Genomic DNA, 19,696 nt, shown 5'->3' on the forward strand with positions numbered 1-19,696 from the left:
TTCGTGCCGCGAAGGATTTATCGGTTTCCGAAAACGTTTGTTAGAGCAAGTTTCTTATCGGTTTCGGAAAAACGTTCGTTAGGACTATTCACTCTCGTGGTGAATACTAGTATAACGTGAAAAGTCTCTCCCTCCATTGAGAATTTAAAATAAAGATTCCTTGTACGGAAGTACGAGTGTAAGGCGAGAGAAGTTTCAGCCTCGATATGAGCATACCAAGCATATTTGTAGTTCGTCGATAAAAATGTGCTAAAACGAGATAGTATACACGTGTAATACATGTTTGAAGTTGAAAGAATTTGTCATTCATTCGGAAGCATAAATATGCTTCGACAATAATCGAAGATGTGTCTCGGGTATGGTTGTTATCAGTATTCTCGGAGTTTTCGGATGTTCAAACAAGAAAAATGAAGTCATATACATGGCACATGGTGGTGATTAGGTTGATCGAGTCCAATCACCATCACGAGTCATTAGAACTTTGGTATGACTTACCGTAATATAACCACATTGATCGAGTGTCGTTATATTACGCTAACTCATACCTCCATTCCCACATCACTCCATAGATTCAAGTTCGTGTAATTGTGAAAATTTAAAATGAACAAAGTGTAACGACGTCTCTAATGTGACTCGTATTGAATCGAAAGAATTAGTGCAACTCTAAAGAAGCATTCCCCGAGGGAAGTGTATAAATGATTGTTCACTTCAATGCGGTTCAAGTCAAACAATAATGTATTTCGGTACGAGAAGTGTAACGAATCATGACAACGAATAGTACGCAACCGTAGTGATAAATAGTGATGACGATACTTACCTAGAGTAGTGATGGTAGTAACAAAAAGTGGTAGATAGTAAGGAACACCGGTGTGACACCGATAGTAAGTTGAAACGGTGGCGAATAACAATCTGAGAGACAGAGTTCCCGAACAAATGTGACTAATGAAGTCGTCATCATCTTTACGCGTATGAATCTCGAATTTACGTGTGTTACCAGAAATGGCAGAGTACGAGTTCGTATGATGAGAATAATTTAGTACCATTAAAAAGTTCACCTAAGAAGATTCAAGTATAAATGCACAAGTAGTCAAGTAAGTGCTATCTATAGCAAATGCAAGTCAGAATGCAATGATTCACTATCCGGTTGTAGTCTAGATTCACTAATGCGCCCTAACAACTCTGTCAGACACACTAATGTATATCCTAGTTCCCTACAACCAACGCTCTGATACCATCTGTAATGACCCGACAAAATTGTCATTGACGGCGCCGTTAACTTAGGTCCCGTTGCGTGGTCATAGTCCCTATATGAGACGCGTTTGACCAAAATTATGTCGCATTCATTTGAAACGTACGAGACTTACAAAGTTTAGTTTACCAAACGAATCGACAACAAGTATAAGTTTACAAAAGTTATAAAGTATAAATAAAATAACTTGCGACATAATTAGTTAAAAATCACAGTTGCTATAAATAGCGTAAGTATGTATGCTTGACCCCAAGCAAGTATATCAAAGTGTGCGCATGTATGCTTCACCCCAAGCAAGTATAAGTGTATACGGAAGCATGTATCAAATAGCCATTCATGAACCTGAGAAACATATAGAAAACTGTCAACGAAAAATGTTGGTGAAATCATAGGTGTTTGTAATAAACGTCGTTTTTGAACCACGAGATTTAGTATTCCCATAACGTTGATTATCAAAAATCGTTTGCATTCCAAAAGTATTGTTCGCGAGCACCCAATTATCAAGACTTAACGTTTCCTTCCATAGAACCCCATCACAATAGTGTTAGAACATACACTGTTTCTCGAAAATATATTTCATCCGTAGACGGTAGCGAACCGTCTGAAATGAGGGTTTGTCAAACCCGTATGGCCACACAATATAAGTTCACGCCTACACTTATACCCTGCAAGTGTAACTAATGATAATCGAATTGAGGATTTTGTTCTAACTTGATGTGGAATGTTTGTTTTTGTACTTGTGTTCAAAGTATAAAGTATGTAGTATAAAACTGTATATGTTTCTCATCCCATGAATTAAAAGTATAAAAGTTGTTGAAAGATGGGACTATGATCTCACCTCGAGTGCACGAGTATAAAAGTACTTCACAAAGTAAACGTGTGCATGATAGTTGCTTAGCCTCGACCTAAACAAGTAAGTTGTATCAATTAACCGGTTATGATACAAGGTCGGGCGAAATGTGTTCAATTAGTCCTATGGCTCGTTACGACTCGATTAATATAGCATGTGAATCAAGTTGTCAAGTTTCATGCGAGAATCAAGTACGAAAGCATGTTAGAGCGATTGCATAAGTATTTGGTTAAGCTTGACTAAAAGTCAAACTTGGTCAAAATCAAAGTCAACGGGGTCGGGTCGGGTATCCGACAATTTTCTGAGTTATATATTCATATATGAGCATGTTAGAACAAGTTACATGTTAATCGGAGGTGCGTAGCATAGTTAGAATTAAACGAAAAATGGCAAAATTGGACAGCCCTTGACAGACCATCTGGACGGCGTCCAGAATGGCGGGACGGCGTCCAGCAGTGAAGAGCTGGACGGCGTCCAAGGGGTTGGGACGGCGTCCAAATGTACTACAGGTTGCTGAAGCTGAAATTTCACAAGTCTCGAACCAAAACTCAAACAAACACAAATTGTAAACCAAAAACACTTAAAATATGTATCTTATATCATTGGAAAAGGTATTTTGACGAGGAAAATGACTAAGTACATTTCATCTATCAAGTTAATCATTTAAAACAACAAAAACCTCATCGAATGATCGTTAAAAGTTCATCATTCAAGTTTCAAGTTCGTAAAACGCATTTCATGATTCGGGAACTCAATTCACACATACAATATGCCGTTTCGTAGGTAATTACGCATATAATACAACTAAACACTTACAAATAACATTGCAAAGCATTTAATGCATCAAAAGTTCGTTTTAAGATCTATCAAACCCTAACTAAGAATCACAAAATCAATAATCATGTTAGTGATGTTTTCCAAGTCAACCTACACATCAAATTGAAGCTAATGATGCTAGTAACACTTTTAATACATGAACTTTAGCATTTAAACAACATTTAATCATCCAAAATTCAAGATTAAGCACACACTTTTCAAGTTCATGCTAGTTACACCAAAACATCAAGATCGAGCAATTAATTCATATATTCATGCTAGACACGAGCTATAGACACTAACTAACACCATTTCAAGTTAAAAACATGAATTAGAGAAAATCTAGAGTTTTAGAAATGTTACTCAAATGTGATGAAATTGGTACCAAAATGTAGAGGATAAAGAGAGGATCACGAAAATGTAATTTGTTTTGATGTTTGCTTCCTTGAAATGATTTAGATGATGAATTAGTGATGAAGATCAAAAGTGTGGAAGTTTAGAAATAAAACTTGAGAGAAAAATGGAAAAGAAAAGAAATAAAATGAATGGAGGAGGTGAAGTTGACTAAGTCAACATCTAGTTGAAACTTTGGTCCCATGGCAAGTCTAGTCCCTCGAGTTTGTAGTCGGGTGCGGGAATTAACCGAACGAATATTTTAAATGTGCTAAGTAAACGAGAGATGTTATAATCCAATAACGGGAATATCAAGAACATTAGTCAACGAAGGACACACATTTAGATAACGGAAGATATTATCTAAAAAAAAGACGGTGTTAAAATAAATTTAACGAAAAAACGCGGGATGTTACAACCACCGCTCTGATACCAACTGAAATGCCCCGTTCATATACATTATAAACGATTCACAATAGTTGATTACATCGCGAGGTACTTGACCTCTATATGATACATTTTACAAACATTGCATTTGTTTTTAAAAGACAAACTTTCATTACATCGAAAGTTGACGGCATGCATACCATTTCATAATATATTCAACTATAATTGACTTAATAATAATCTTTATGAACTCAATGACTTGAATGCAACGTCTTTTAAAATATGTCATGAATGACTCCAAGTAATATCTCTAAAATGAGCAAATGCACAGCGGAAGATTTCTTTAATACCTGAGAATAAACATGCTTTAAAGTGTCAACCAAAAGGTTGGTGAGTTCATTAGTTTATCATAAATAATCATTTCTATCATTTTAATAGACCACAAGATTTTCATTTCCATTTCTCATAAATATACGTCCAATACACAGAGACAAAAATCATTCATATGGATTGAACTCCTGGTAATCGACATTAACAAGATGCATGTAGAATATCCCCATCATTCCGGGACTCCCTTCGGACATGATAAAATCGAAGTACTAAAGCAGTTCAAATTTTCTGACTGGGGCTTGTTAGTGCCCATAGATCTATCTTTAGGATTCGCATCAATTAGGGTGTCTGTTCTCTAATTCTTAGATTACCAGACTAAAAGGGGCATATTCGGTTTCAATCATTCAACCATATAATGTAGTTTCGATTACTTGTGTCTACTTCGTCAAACATTTATAAAAGCGCATGTATTCTCAGTCCCAAAAATATATATTGCAAAAGCATTTAAAAATGGAGCAAATGAAACTCACTATCCAATATTTTGTAGTAAAAATATTCATACGACGAAACTGAACAATGCAGGGTTGGCCTCGGATTCACGAACCTATATTATTTGTATATATGTTAACACTCATATATGTAATCGAACAAATATGTATATAAATCTATCAGTTATATGGTTTTTATGTTAATAACTTATATGTTCCATGTATTCATTTTATATAATTTAACTAAATAAGATATTAAGTTTGTTATGTTTTATATATTAAACATATTTATATATGTGTATATATATATATATATATATATATATATATATATATATATATATATATGTATATCATTTATTTGTTAAAACAGTATTTTAATAATACTAAAATAATATTTGAAATAATATAATGATAATACTAATATTAAAAATAATGATAAAATCAATAGTTTTAATAAGATGGATAATTTAATAATAATGATAATGAAATTAATAATTTTGATATTATTACATAATACCTAATAATAATAATAATTATAACAATTTTATTACTAGTGGTAATCCTAATAATAATACTTTTATTAATAATAATAATAATAATAATAAGTCTAAAATAATACTAATACTAATATTTACGAAAATAATAATAATTTGTATTATTTTCATAATGCTATTAATAATAAACCTTTTCATCATAATGACAATAATATTAAAGTTTTAAAATTACTAATAATATCATGAGTAATACTCATAGTAATAATAATAATAATAATAGATATAATACTTTTAATTATGATAATAATAATAATAACAATTATGATACTTATAATAATTTTTAAAATGATAAATTGTATTATGTTCGTAATAATGTTAATAATAATAATAATGATAATAAAAATATAAAACTACCTTCTGAGCTTCTTTAAAAAAGAATTGCACCAAGATGGGTTTGAACCCGAGACCTCTCGCTCACCGCTAACACCCCAAACCATCGATCCAAGTATTATTATTTTTTTCTATTTTATTTCTTAACAAAATTCATTTAATCCATTTCTGTTTCTAGTCCGATAATACCAACTAATGCCTGGCCCAATCCTATAATTTCGGGCCAACCACATAACAGATCACGGCCCAACAGCTTCTCTTGATACTTTATAAAAAAATTATAGTGGCCTGGGTTCGAACCCAGGACCTCTAGCTTAACCAACAATTTACCAAACCATTCCTCTGCTCTATCATATCTATTTTAATACTCCGAAATAAAAATATAACCTATATATTTAATTGTTTCTTCTTCTTCTTCTTCTTCTAAAACTAAAACCCAGAACTATTCCTCAACATCAAAATCATTATCTTATTAAACTACTTATCATCATGGATCTTCATCTCCCATCATTCTCAGTATTATTTTCGAAACCATCATCGAAGCATCACGTACCATATACATCATCATCGTATAACATCGTACAGATTCATTATCATATTAATATTCTATATTAACCAACAATAATCCTCTTTTTCGATCGTCATCATACCTCACAACATCCTCGCCTTCATTAGAATCATCATCTTTATCATTATACCGTACATCAATATCATGTGTTCACCATCACCATGACCATATTGAATCACCATCATTATTCCAATCGTCATCATCATCATTCTCAAACTTCTTCACCATCTTCATCGACAATCGTCATCAACACTCATCGTCTTTTTCATTGTAACCCACATCACAATTTACCAATATCAACAATACTAGCGAGAAGAAAAAAAAAATAAAAAAAATAAAATGAAAAGTGCAGAGTGGCTGGAATGAACGAAATATAATGATGGTGCTTTGTTGGTGATTTGATGAGGGTAGTTTGGTGGTTCTCCGGCTGTGTTCAACAGTGGTGATGGTCACTAACAACAACAAGTATAAATAGGTTTGAAAAGGAAGAACGAATCAACAAAAAAATAATAATAATGTAGGTGATTCGATGGGCTGTGGTGGGTTGTATAGCTCACGAAACAATCAGAAACAAAAATGGATTTTGATGATGATGGTGGTGTTACGGTGGTAGGATTTAAGGTGATGGTGATTCACAATCGCGTTTAAGAAAGAGAAGAGGGTGGTTGATGGTTTAATCTTCTATCCGCAAACAGAAAAGAACCAATATGTTTTGATGATGATGATGAACTAGCGTGATGGTGGTCAAGGTATTGTGGATGATGGAGGTCGAGTTATTTAGAGAAGAGAATGGTGGGTTTTATCTTCCAATGATTATACAGATATATGCATATATGTAATACTTGTAATATTAGTTAAATATTTGATATTTAATAATATTAATATAATAATAATTATTATTATATAAACTAACAAGTTGGATGATAAATCGAAAAGGAAACAGTAATAAAAATGATTCAGCAGCCTTGAATTTGGATCTTCCTACCGACGGTTTTCGTGGATTGCTAAATTGTACCCCGTTGTTAAATCAGTGGTGGATAAAAGTCTTCAGAAAAATCTCATATTTTTAAATTAACTATATTTATTTATTTTGGTCATTATGGTATAAAATTTGATCATTAATTTATTAAATAAAAAATAACATCAACAGTCCCTCTCATTTATGGGTAAAATATAAAAAGTGTTAAAACTTAACAAATAGTTCCTAAATACATTTTTAATATGCCTAAAATTTATAGAACTCATTTTAGTATCACCGTTTATTTTAAAATTACATAAGTTTGAATTTAACTTGCTTAATATCAATCGAAACATCAAACGAGTATTACAATCATTTAATATTTATTTTTAATATACTTTATTTATATATAGAGATATATTTTAAATAATAATTGTTATAATATCCTATTTTTATTTTATTAATTTTTAATAACAATAACATATAATACTTCAAATTATATTTCGAATTATTATTTATATATATACATACACACATATCTATTTACCATTAATTGTTCGTGAATCGTCGAGAGCGGTCAAAGGTCAATTGAATATAGGAAACAGTTCGAAATTTTTGAGACTCAGTTAAATAGACTTTGCTTATTTTGTCGAAACCATATAAGAATAAAGTTTAAATTTGGTCAAAAATTTCTGGGTCGTCACATTACTGTTGAAGAATGGAACCAAAGACAAGCTCTGAATCTATAAGCTACTATTTGGAGGTTACGAGCCACACATCATCTACTAGACCAGGAGTATTACATTAATGTTGTTACAACAGGTTTATCAACTAGTCTGTACCTTGAAGCCTATGATCACATGCTAAGTACAAAGGAAGAGAGAGATATTTAACAAGGCCAATGACTGGGCATAAGCATGAATTAGTATATGGATGCCCAAGCACTAGAAATTCAGCAACAAAAAGAAATTGATGATCACCTGTCTATAGAAGTTGCTATGCTGCTACGTGCTGCTTTGGAGAAAGAACTAGATGCTGAAGAGAAAGCATCAAAGAAGCAGAAGCCAAAGAAAAATATTGATACTTCTAATCCACCACGCATGAGTACTGTTGCCCAAGCAACATTGGATAATCTTCTGAGGAGAAAATACAAGGATGTGATGACCAGAAGATTGGCAAATCAAATATCTTCAAGTGTTAAAGATGCCTTGATCACACATTCAACATCAGTAGAGATAATTTCGAGTTTAAACATATCCATATTAATGAATTAAGCAACTATGGCTACTCAGAGTGGATGAAGCTGTTAGAAAACTTCATATTTAAGAAGGGCAAGTTAAGAGATAATGCGATTTATATGTTAAAGGGATTATTTGCTAAAGCAAATAAGTATGCCGATGCCCCATATTTTTACTTCGATACCGAGCTTACAAAGAAGAAGAAGATAACTGGTTGTGGCTCAACTTCCTCTTTCACCAACTATCCCTGTCTTAAGATCGATGATCTCATGAACATGCTGCTCGTGAAGGAAGAAGAAGAAGAAGAATGGTTTGACTATAACCTTATGAATCTCGTGCTTCATTTTGTAATAATGTACTAAATGTAATGAATTTCAATACAATGTCTATTCTTAATGAGCTAATCTTCAAAAATGTATCATGTTATAAGATATAGATAACTAAGCAAGCAAAAGATCCCATAAAAGTAAACTAAACGGACAATTTATTATTTATTTTTCTAAGTCCTTTACTATCGAGCCGTAGTCTTTGCTTTTCATGCTACATGTTTTGTCATCATCAAATAGGGAGAGATTGTTGAGTCCCCTACGTAATTAAAATTTATGTATGGCAAAACATGATTATTAACACAAATTATAATGTGTGTCCAACATAGTTTCACTAAAATAGTTAGTCTAAAACAACAGTATTTGTCGTGTCTTGGTGTTTCAGTGTGCTGCCTTGACTATCAGCACGAGAAAGTTCAGAGATGGGTTCTTCATTAATTCAGAAGAAGGATGTATGTTGACCCAACATAAGACATATTGAAGAACCATTAGACGAAGAACCAACACAAAGTACTTAGACAAATTATGTCTATCAAAGACATAGTTGTTTCTCGTGTTTTCTACATCAAGCATGCCTATTCAACTGACATCTAAGACGAAGTTGAAGAGAAAAAGACACCAGTCGGCAGTTGGCGGTTGACAAGTGACCTTACAAGACATCAATGGAATGCATAAGTATATCACATGTGTAGTTCGTGGATGTACTTTGTCAACACCTTGAGAACACAACATTGTATTTATTTATTCAAATAGTGTGTCCACCTATTTTGGGTTGTTCCTGAAATAGCTTAAGAGCAAAGAAGGCCACGTGCTTTCTGATACAGTTGTCTTCTGAAGTTTAAACATCCATTTCATTAGTACAAACATCCATTTAACCAGCGGACGATAAAACCTTTACATGTTTAATAGGTTCTCTATAAATAGATAACTCCACTAACTTTTTGGATAGTGGTGTGGGATTAAATTAGCTCGAGTCTATAAAATCTTGTATATGCTTTTAGTCTGTCTGAGCTATCAAGGCGAAATCTGTATCAACTGATTACTTATTCTGATATAAAATAATCGCGATACTTTGAGATTATACCAATAAAAAGAATAAGTTGAAAATTACTTTGACTCTTGTTAATCTTATTTTCATACTTAGCTGTTTAAAATCATTTTATTTAGCAAAAGAATTGTATACAAACCCTACCCCCTCTACAACATTTCATGTTGTCAATCGGGACAATGTAAGGCCTTTATTCAATAATGTTTAAACTGTTAGTGCATTTAGCATGATTATTGGTGCATCATGCATGATTAATTGATAGGTATAGGTTAAATGTTACTATTATAAGACCATAATTAACCATGACGGTGACGTGTAGTCAGTTGAGAGAAAAAGTGGATTTTTGACTATGACGTGACAATGAAATCAAATAGTGACGAATGTTAAATTTGAGTGAGTAAAAAGATTTTGAGTGATATAGTAAAATATAATTAGAAGTTGGATATAAAATAAATAAATTAATATAATATAAAATTATTTGGTGGATTGAAGCACACCTTTTTCTCTGTCAAATTGGTGACTGACGCTCCGGGGGCATCAATGTTAGGGCGTGAAATTTTGTGTCATCTCACAAGCCAACTCAGATTTTAGGGCGTTAAAAGTGAGGGCTGAGTTAATTTCAGTCTAATATTTAAACACTTTGTGCATCCAGTAGGATTATTTGATATAAATGGATAAAATGTTTATACTATTAGTGATCCCTGCACGATATTGCTGTAAAGCAAAGACATATTATAATTATGAACTACATATTTTTATATTTGTATTTGAGTTATATAATACTTATAATTACAAATATTACTAAAATGCTTTTGAATAAAACGCGTGATTCATTCATTCATGTTATATTATGGTATGTTATTTGACTGTTAACATTAATCTTCTTTTGTATTTTGTGATAGGATATATGATTTGAGCGAAGTTATGTACTCCGTAATTGTTATTTGAATATCTAAGCTTTTGTGCTGTTTAAAGTGGCTACTAAGGGACTGTTTCGGAGTTCTAAAAGGAATGAAATGCAAAGAAATGAAATGAAAGGTACATGATAGAAGTGAAGAGAAGGGATTATAAAGTTAATTTTGGTGTTTCTTAATTGGAAAGAAAGGAAATGAAAGTAAACAAAAAATTGGGGGTGATAGATATGAATTTTGCCTTTCCTCTCAAATCATTTCAAATTGAGCAGATTCATATGAAAGAAAATTTCAAACAATTTCCCTTCCCCTTCTTTCCTTTTCTGTTGATAGAAAAACTCTGGAACATATATTTCTTTTTTTAATTCTTTCCAAAACCTTTCATTTCTCTTCAAATTAGATCTCTGGAACATAGCCTAGGATTTGTCGATTTGATGTGTCGAGTAATGATGGAATGCTCAAGTCAACTAATTAATATGGGTGCTCATGTGACTGCTTGGCCAAATGATGGTTTATGCAATGTTCTTCGCAGCAGACTCTTTTTAATGTTGTTATTATTATTATTATTAATATTAATTATTAATTATTATTATTATTATTATTATTATTATTATTATTATTATTATTATTATATTATATATTATTATTATTATTATTATTATTATATTATTATTATTATTATTATTATTATAATTATTATTATATTATTATTATTATTATATTATTATTATTATTATTATTATTGCCAAAAATAACGATAACATATACTGTAAGTTTTTTCATCAATCGATGAAAAAGACGAACAAGAATACAATCGATCCAAACACTAGCTAAGGCTCGTAAGCAGTAAACATTCCTTAAAACTAACCAAAGAGCCTAACTTAACTAAGTCCGAGCCTTGAGTAACCGAAACACTAATACGTACATATGACACAAACAAAAACCACATCTAATCAAAAACTACAAACATATAAATCAACCAAACACCGCTCAAAAAACTACCCAACAACCGCTTTACCTTTACCTTTATCTTTCCGAGTCTTTATGATCGGCTTAACAACTTGAAAAGTTAGAGTTTGCTTTATTTAATGTTGTGATGGATGTGATAAATTTATAATAACACATAAGTGCTTGAATTTAGAATTTTGTTATACCGGGAATTCTTTAACTCATTGGACTCAATGTAATAAGTCAAAATTGAATTTGTTTGATATTGGTCTGTGCATTTTGTGGATGATAAAAGTCTGAATCTAGAAACAAATGTTAGATCAAGATTTATCATGATGCTTTTTTTAATAGTAATTGTTACCCATACTTATTTAGAAATATTTTCCAATTTAGATGGTAAAACACATAATTGTTTACTAGTAATTGGCATCCAATTTATTATTTTATTATATATAAGATAAGATAAGATCACCTTTTGTTTTGATGATATTAGTCAAACTTAACATATCATTTAACAGTTTTTCTTCAACAAATCCGCGATTCAATCGTTACTTCAACTATGTTAATATTCTAAGGTGTCGTTTGGTTCGAGGATTTGATATATTATGGGATTTGAAATCTTATGGGGGGATTTGAAATCCTATGGGGGGATTTGAAATTCTAGTTGGTTAATGGATTTCAATTCCCAGAATTTGAAATCCCTCGAGATTTTAAATCTCACAGGATTTGAAATCCCTCGAGATTTGAAATCTCACAGGATTTGAAATCCTATCTTTTGTTTGGTTCGAGGTTTTCAAATCTCATAATTTGTAATGCGAATCCGAAACGGGAACGTGATCGCAAAACGCAAACCTCAAATCGAAACATGAATTTAAAACGGGAATGCGACCATGATACGCGAAACCGAAATGCGAACCCGAAATGGAATACAAAACGCGAACCCGTAACACAAACCCAAAACGCGAACCCGAAACGCGAACCCGAAATGCAAACTTGAAACACGAGCACGAAACTCGAACCTGAAACGCCAACCCAAATCGCGTATCCGAAATGTGAACCCGAAACGCGAACCCGAAATGCAAACTTGAAACGCGAGCACGAAACTCGAACCTGAAACGCGAACCCAAATCGCGTATCCGAAATGTGGACCCGAAACTCGAACCCGAAACGCTAACCCGAAACTCGAACCGAAACGAGAACCCGAAAAGCGAACCCGAAACATGAACCCGAAACGCGAACCCGGAAAGCGGACCTGCAACGCAAACCCGAAACGTAAACGCGAAACGTAAATCGTAAACGTAAATCTTAGAACATGAGATTTAAAATCCCTCATATATACAAAGGATTTTCAAATCCTTCATCTATGGATTTCATGGGGTTTGAAATGGAAATCACTCCAACCAAACATGGGATTTCATGAGATTTGAAATGCAAATCTCTCCACATCCTACGAACCAAACGCCCCTAAGGGATTTGAAATCCTATCACGTGTTTGATTTGAGTATTTGAAATCTCGGAATTTATAAAATATAAAGCGTAAAACGTTAAACGTAAAACGTAAGCGAAATGTAAATGTAAACCGTTAAACGTAAAATTAAATATAAAACGTTAATTTAATACATAAAACGTAAAATATAAAAATATAAAACGTAAAACATAAAACGTAAAACGAAAACGTAAAACCTAAAACGAAAACGTAAAACCTAAAACGAAAACGTAAAACCTAAAACGAAAACGTAAAACGTATATAAACAGAAAATGCAAACGTAAAACGTAAACGAAATACAACAACATAATATGTAAACATAAAACGAAAAAGTAAATCGTAAACGTAAATATAATATGTAAACGTAACAAAAAAAAAATAAAGCGTAAAAAGTAAACGTAAACATAAAATGTATGATTTAGAAAATTCTTCACTCATAGTTTTTAAAATCCTTCCCTAATCCAAGAGATTTACTCCGTCTCATTCCAATAGTTTACAGACAAAAAACACGCAGTTTTAGGAAATTCCACTAACTTCATTTCTCCACCAATGAAATATCTTCTCTCTCCAGATCCACCAATGAAATACTACGTATCTTCTTTCCTTTCTATTTATGAAAGTGGACTATCAGAATGGAACATCCCAAAATGAAATACTGACCTATTGGAATGAGACGGAGGTAATCATTTACTCATGACAAAACTCTTGGTCATTTGAAATCCTCAAACTACTAAACATAGGTTTAAAATGCAAATCCCACAAGAATTCCTAGAAACCAAACGCCTCCTACAATTTTGAATTTTGAATCTTTTTAAAACTACGCGGTTTACGCTATTTTAATTCACCTTCCAATTCCAACGTTTGGTACTTTCAAAAAGCTAAGCCTGAACAAAACCTAAATTTTTTTTTTTTTTTTTTTTGAAAAGCAAGAAATTTTATTTATATAATGGAAAGTTACAAGCCCTATAAATTCTATACAATATGATGATAACGGAAAAAAGCAAATGCCGCCTTCATGAATAAATCACACATTTTGACACCGCGGAACTTGAGGATTCAAGTAGGATAGAATTAACCGAACAGTACCGAACTTTCGGTGACAAAGTTGATTAATACTATCCGTTTAACCAAGTGACAAAATGCAAAGACCTATCCATGGAGAAGCATGAGTACAAAAGGACTATTTAGGACGTGAAGTAAATTAGCCAATGCCCGTTCTTTGTTGATCCGAGGTGTATGATGATGGGTTGATGAGCCATTGATGCCAATCGATTATAGACTTCTTTGCTCTTTTGGAGATCCAAGCGTAAGATTGTGATTGGATTTCGGTTAAAATTGTAGCAACACACCATTCCTTTTTGCTAAAGACATTAAGATTCCTATGTTTCCAAATAATGTATGTAGATGCCCATTTAGTGGCTTGCCATATGTATGAACCGGATTTCGACGTAGGGAACGGTTGCTCCGAGATGGTAATGTCGGTAAAGGTGGTGAGGGTGTTAGAAGGAAGGTTCCACCATTTTAGTATAGATAGCCATACACTTGATGTTTTCGGACAAAGAAAAAGAATGTGTTCAATGGTTTCGACGTGTGAGTTGCATAATGGGCAAAGAATCGAATTAAGGTCAACATTACGTTTGTCTAGTTCAATGCGAGTGGGAATTCTACCATAAATTAATCTCCAGATAAATATGTTAATTTTTTGGGGTAAAAGTTTGTTTTTCGGAGTTTTGAAGGTGTGTTGTGGAGTGGCGAGTATGGTGTTGTCGAGGATAGAAGCAAGTTTCTTTGTTGTGAAGATACCATCGTTATCTAAGGCCCACTTCCAAGTGTCAGGTTTATCAGTTAAATTAATGGAGGCAATAAGATTGTTGAGTTCCGTTAATTCGTTGAGGGTACGTCCATATGGGTTTCTCGACCAATTCCATAATCCGGTGGAAGTAGAGTTTTGTGACGTGATACGATCGGCAACCAGAGCTTGTTTGTTGCTTTCAAGCATGTATAGTCTTCTAAATTGATTGCTGAATTTTTCGGAACCACACCAAGTGTCATGCCAAAATTTGGTGTCGGTTCCGTTTCCAATGCATTTGGTGATAGACTTGGTGAAGTTTGTCCCGAGGTTGTCCGCGATATTACCCGCCTTGATAATTTCATTCCAAATTGTGCTACCTGAAACATTTCTAGATAAATCATTAGCGCAAACCCCCCCCCACCCGGACCGTAAATGCTAGATATTATTTTAACCCAGAGAGCATCTTTTTCGTTATGGAATCTCCACCACCATTTGGAAAGTAGGGAGATGTTTTTGCAAGATAATGAACCAATGTTTAAACCACCCTTATCATAAGGTAAAAGAATGTGTTCCCATTTGATCCAATTAATTTTTTTGTCCGCTTCGGACCCACCCCAAAAGAATTTGCGTCTTTTTGTTTCGAGTAAATTGATGATGTTGCAAGGGGCATGGAATAAGGAGAAGTAGTAAAGAGGGATACTAGATAATACGGATTTGATTAAGGTTAGTCGTCCGCCAAAAGAGATTGATTTTGCTTTCCAGTCAGAGAGTCTTTTGTCAAACTTCTCAATGATTGGTTTCCAAGACGAGGCTTTTGTAGTGAGGGTGCCGATGGGAAGTCCGAGGTAAGTGAAAGGAGTTGTGCCGGCCGTACAATTTATGTAGCAAGCCATAGCATCAACTTCATTTTGTGCAACACCAATTCCGTATAAATTACTTTTTTTGAGATTAACTTTTAGGCCCGATATGTTTTCAAAGCATTTGAGTAATTTGGACACGTTTTTAGCGTTCCGTTTACTCCATTCACCAAAGAAGATTGTGTCGTCCGCATACTGGAGATGGGATAACACAATCTTATCATGCCCGACACAAATCCCTCGTAATTGGTCGTTTGCTATAGCACGCTTAGTGAGGATGTTTAGACCTTCGGCCGCGATGATGAAAAGGAAGGGAGAGATAGGGTCGCCTTGGCGAATTCCTCTTTCAGGAGAGAATTCCGCCGTCGGGGAACCATTGATAAGGATGGAAATGGAGGAAGAGGAAAGACATGCATGGATGAAACTGATCCATTTGCGTCCGAATCCCATACATGCCATGGTCTCGAAAAGAAAATCCCATTCGATGCAGTCGAATGCCTTTTCGAAGTCCACTTTGAATATGAGGCCTTTTTGCTTTTTTCTTTTAAGTTCATCGATAATTTCGTTTGCAATTAGAACGCTATCGAGGATGTTACGACCTTTTAGAAATGCGGTTTGTTCAACACCGATTATTTTATGGATAACTTTTGAAAGACGGTTAGCGAGAATCTTGGTGAGGATTTTATAGTAACTTCCGATTAAGCATATGGGTCGATATTCGTTAAAGCCAATAGGGTTGGATTTTTTAGGTATTAGCGTGAAGAAAGATGCATTGCATCCCCTAGATATTTCGGATTTGAGCCAAAACCAATCTAGGGCCCTAATGAGGTCTTCTTTAACTAACCACCAGTATTTTTTGAAGAATTTCATGTTAAAACCGTCCGGTCCAGGCGCCTTGGAGCTTTCGCAATCATTAAGGGCATCCCAGATCTCTTTTTCTGAGAATTGGGATTCGAGGATTAGATTATCTTCTTGCGAAATGTAGATGCGGTCAGGTTCATTTTCGAATGGGCAAGACCCTTTACGTGGTTTGGAGCGGAAAAGTGATTCAAAGTATTTAAGTGCCTCGTTTTTTATTGTGTTAGGTTCTTCGGACCATGTACCATTTAGGGATATGCCACGGATATTGTTTTTGTTAACTCTTCTTTTAATGTAATTATGAAAGTATTTAGAGTTTTCATCGCCCTCGAGGTTCCATTTGATTCGGGCTTTCTGTTTGAACATGTTAGATTTCTGTTTTTCTTTTACTATGTGTTGCATTCTGTTATTAATCCATTTGTCCTTTTCGAGATCTGTTAAGGGCCTAATTTCCGCAAGTTTCTCAAAATCATTAGAAGCATCGAGGTGTGTTTTAATTTCATTGTCTAGATTATTTAGTTGTGCGCTTAGTTTTTTTAGTTCAAATTTGACGTTTTTTTGTTTGTTTCGGAGGATACAGTCAGGGCGGTTTCCGCTTACGGGTTGTGACCATGTAGATTTTATGATGTCGTCTGCATTTTTTAATTTCAACCAGGTATTAAAAACACGAGTGGGTTTAGGGCCAAAGTCTACGATAGAGTTTTTAAGAATAATAGGACAATGGTCGGAAAGGTCACGGTCGAGTGATTTTGAGGAGATATTCGGCCAAAGTTTTAAGATGGACTCAGACACCAAGAAACGGTCAAGTTTACTGAATTTCATTGTCTTGAGACACAAGCGGGTGTATTTCTTACCTCCAAGTGGAATATCGATAAGGTTAGAGTTATCAATGAATTTATTAAAATTGTCGGCCCAGGATTGCTTGAAGAAACAGTTTAGGCGTTCAGATTTGGATCGAACTTCATTGAAATCACCAAAGATGATGTGAGGAATATCAATGGAATCAACAAGTCTTGAGAGTTCATCCCAAAATACAAGTTTTTTCCTGTGTGAATGGGGCCCGTAAACATTAATGATTACCATGTCTGAGGCATATCCAGACCACTTTCCTTTGATAGCAATGAAAAATTCACCTTCAATTGCACTTTCAAATGTAAAAGTGGAGGAGTCCCAGATCAATAGTAGACCACCCGAGGCCCCGATAGCGTCTTTTTGAACAAAATTGAAGTGGGAATTATACCAAAAGGAGTCAATAAGTGAATCAGGAGATTGTCCACATTTTGTTTCTTGTAGACCTAAGATGATAGGGCAGTTTGAGTTGCATATTTTTTTAAGCCAATTAATTTTACCCGTTACCCCTACTCCCCGAATATTAAGAGAAATACAAGCCATTAGAAAACTTACAAAGAACGAGATGATGAAGGAGGGTGCTAATGTTCCGCATTCCATCGGATTCCGATACCTGTACCAAATTCATTTGTACTTGTGCTGCTTCCAGATGCATTTTTTGAGCCCGATTTTTTGGGAATATTCAGTGTAGAGTTGGGATTAGATGTCGAGCTACATTTGCGGTTAAGTTGACCGAATTTCAGTTTTTGTCCGCTACGTGCACAATGTTTAATATATAGGAATTTGGATTGCGGTGCTTTTCTACTCGGTTCAGCTAGCGTAGAATGGTGAGGCGGTTTTGGTTGATTCCGTGCGATTTTTTTGAATTCAAGGTCGCTAGTTCGATGACTTTTCTTTTTTTCTTTCTTCGCATGCAAACGTTTCTTCTTTTCGTTAGATCGAATCTCGGCTAGTGTTGGATTAGAAGTCACATTGTCGTCAATATTAATTGGACAATCATGAGTGGATGAAGGGATCCCTGAGGAGCTGTCTGTATCAGCCTTATTTGACACATCACAGCTTCCATCAAAGTTAGAATTAGAAGGATTGGTTTCGTGGTTTGGTTGGGTTAAAGGGACGGGTTCGTTATGAGGTGGGTTAGGAGAAGATAGGTTTATTGGGTTTGTTATAGGAGCATGGAGATCGATATTGGGCTTAGCGGAGTTCAAGGATTGTAGGTTATACATAATCTGAATTGGGCTAATAGGTATGGATGGAGGTGTAGTCTCGTTTAGAGGATTGGGGTTGGGTTCAGATGTCGAGTTGTGTAAATCATGGGATGTATGGGGACTGTTCTGATTACCGCTTATAGGGGACGATAAGTTATCATCACCTGTGTCCGTTTCCGAAACATGATCATAATCTGATGAAACAACATGTTCATTATTACCATTATCTTTAGGCTCAGAGTTCGAATTAGTGTCATCAAGATTTTTTGGAAACTTGCAGGCAGCAAATCTCTTCGAGTTAGACAAAGACGACCCATCCGAAGGTGGTATATTTTCGGTGCCAGAATTGTTGTCGCTAGTGCCGTTGGTATTGAACATGTTTTTTGGCGATTTTTGTGTCGCATAACCTTCAAATATTTGGTTACCATCCATGAGGGATTCTTCGTCCGAAGCATAATCATCAGATAGTACATCATCATCCCAAACTGATGATTCGTTATCCATGGAGTTAAACTCAATCGTAGGTTCGTTGATTTCAGAAACAAAAGCATATGTAGATGTAGACCCGTGATTGATAAGGGCACGACCGTAAATGGGTTCAAGTGATCTAGTAATGATGAGAACCTTTCCTGAAGATAAATCTTGTGAACCTTTCTCATCAATGGAACAATTTTTTTGTTCAATTATTTCACCCCATTCTTTAGCAATGTCATTGAACGTTGATTCAAACCAACATGTAAACGGTACCCCTTTGATTTCAACCCAAACTAAACGCCCAGGATAGGAGTATTCAACAGGATCCCAAGGTTGGATGTCATCAAACCAATTCCCCAAGGGGTTCCTATTTTCGTTCAGTTTGCTAGTGTTTAAAACATCGAGAGCCAATTTTTTGTCATCAAAGATAAGCATAACATCACGACCACCTAGGTATTTAGGCTCAAATCCTATAAGATTTTCCGATTTACAGATTTCATCAAAATACATAAGGTGATCAATGTTTTTGATCACCCCAACAAGAGCATGACCAAGTAAATCATTGAGCTTTTCGTCTTGCAATACGTTAATCTCTATAGTTTTAAGATAGTTATTAGTTATACCTGAGCTTTTGTTCGATTCATTTTGAGCCTGAGGGGCAGTGACTTCGGAGAATTTGCGATCATCAGTGAACTTGTTTGTTGGCGGATGATTATTCTGACACGGTTTGTTCACAGGAGGATGAGTATTGGACACGTTGTGCAATTTTCTGTCA

This window comes from Rutidosis leptorrhynchoides, chromosome 10 (assembly GCF_046630445.1).
Source record: "Rutidosis leptorrhynchoides isolate AG116_Rl617_1_P2 chromosome 10, CSIRO_AGI_Rlap_v1, whole genome shotgun sequence".
NCBI classification, from domain to species: Eukaryota; Viridiplantae; Streptophyta; class Magnoliopsida; order Asterales; family Asteraceae; genus Rutidosis; species Rutidosis leptorrhynchoides.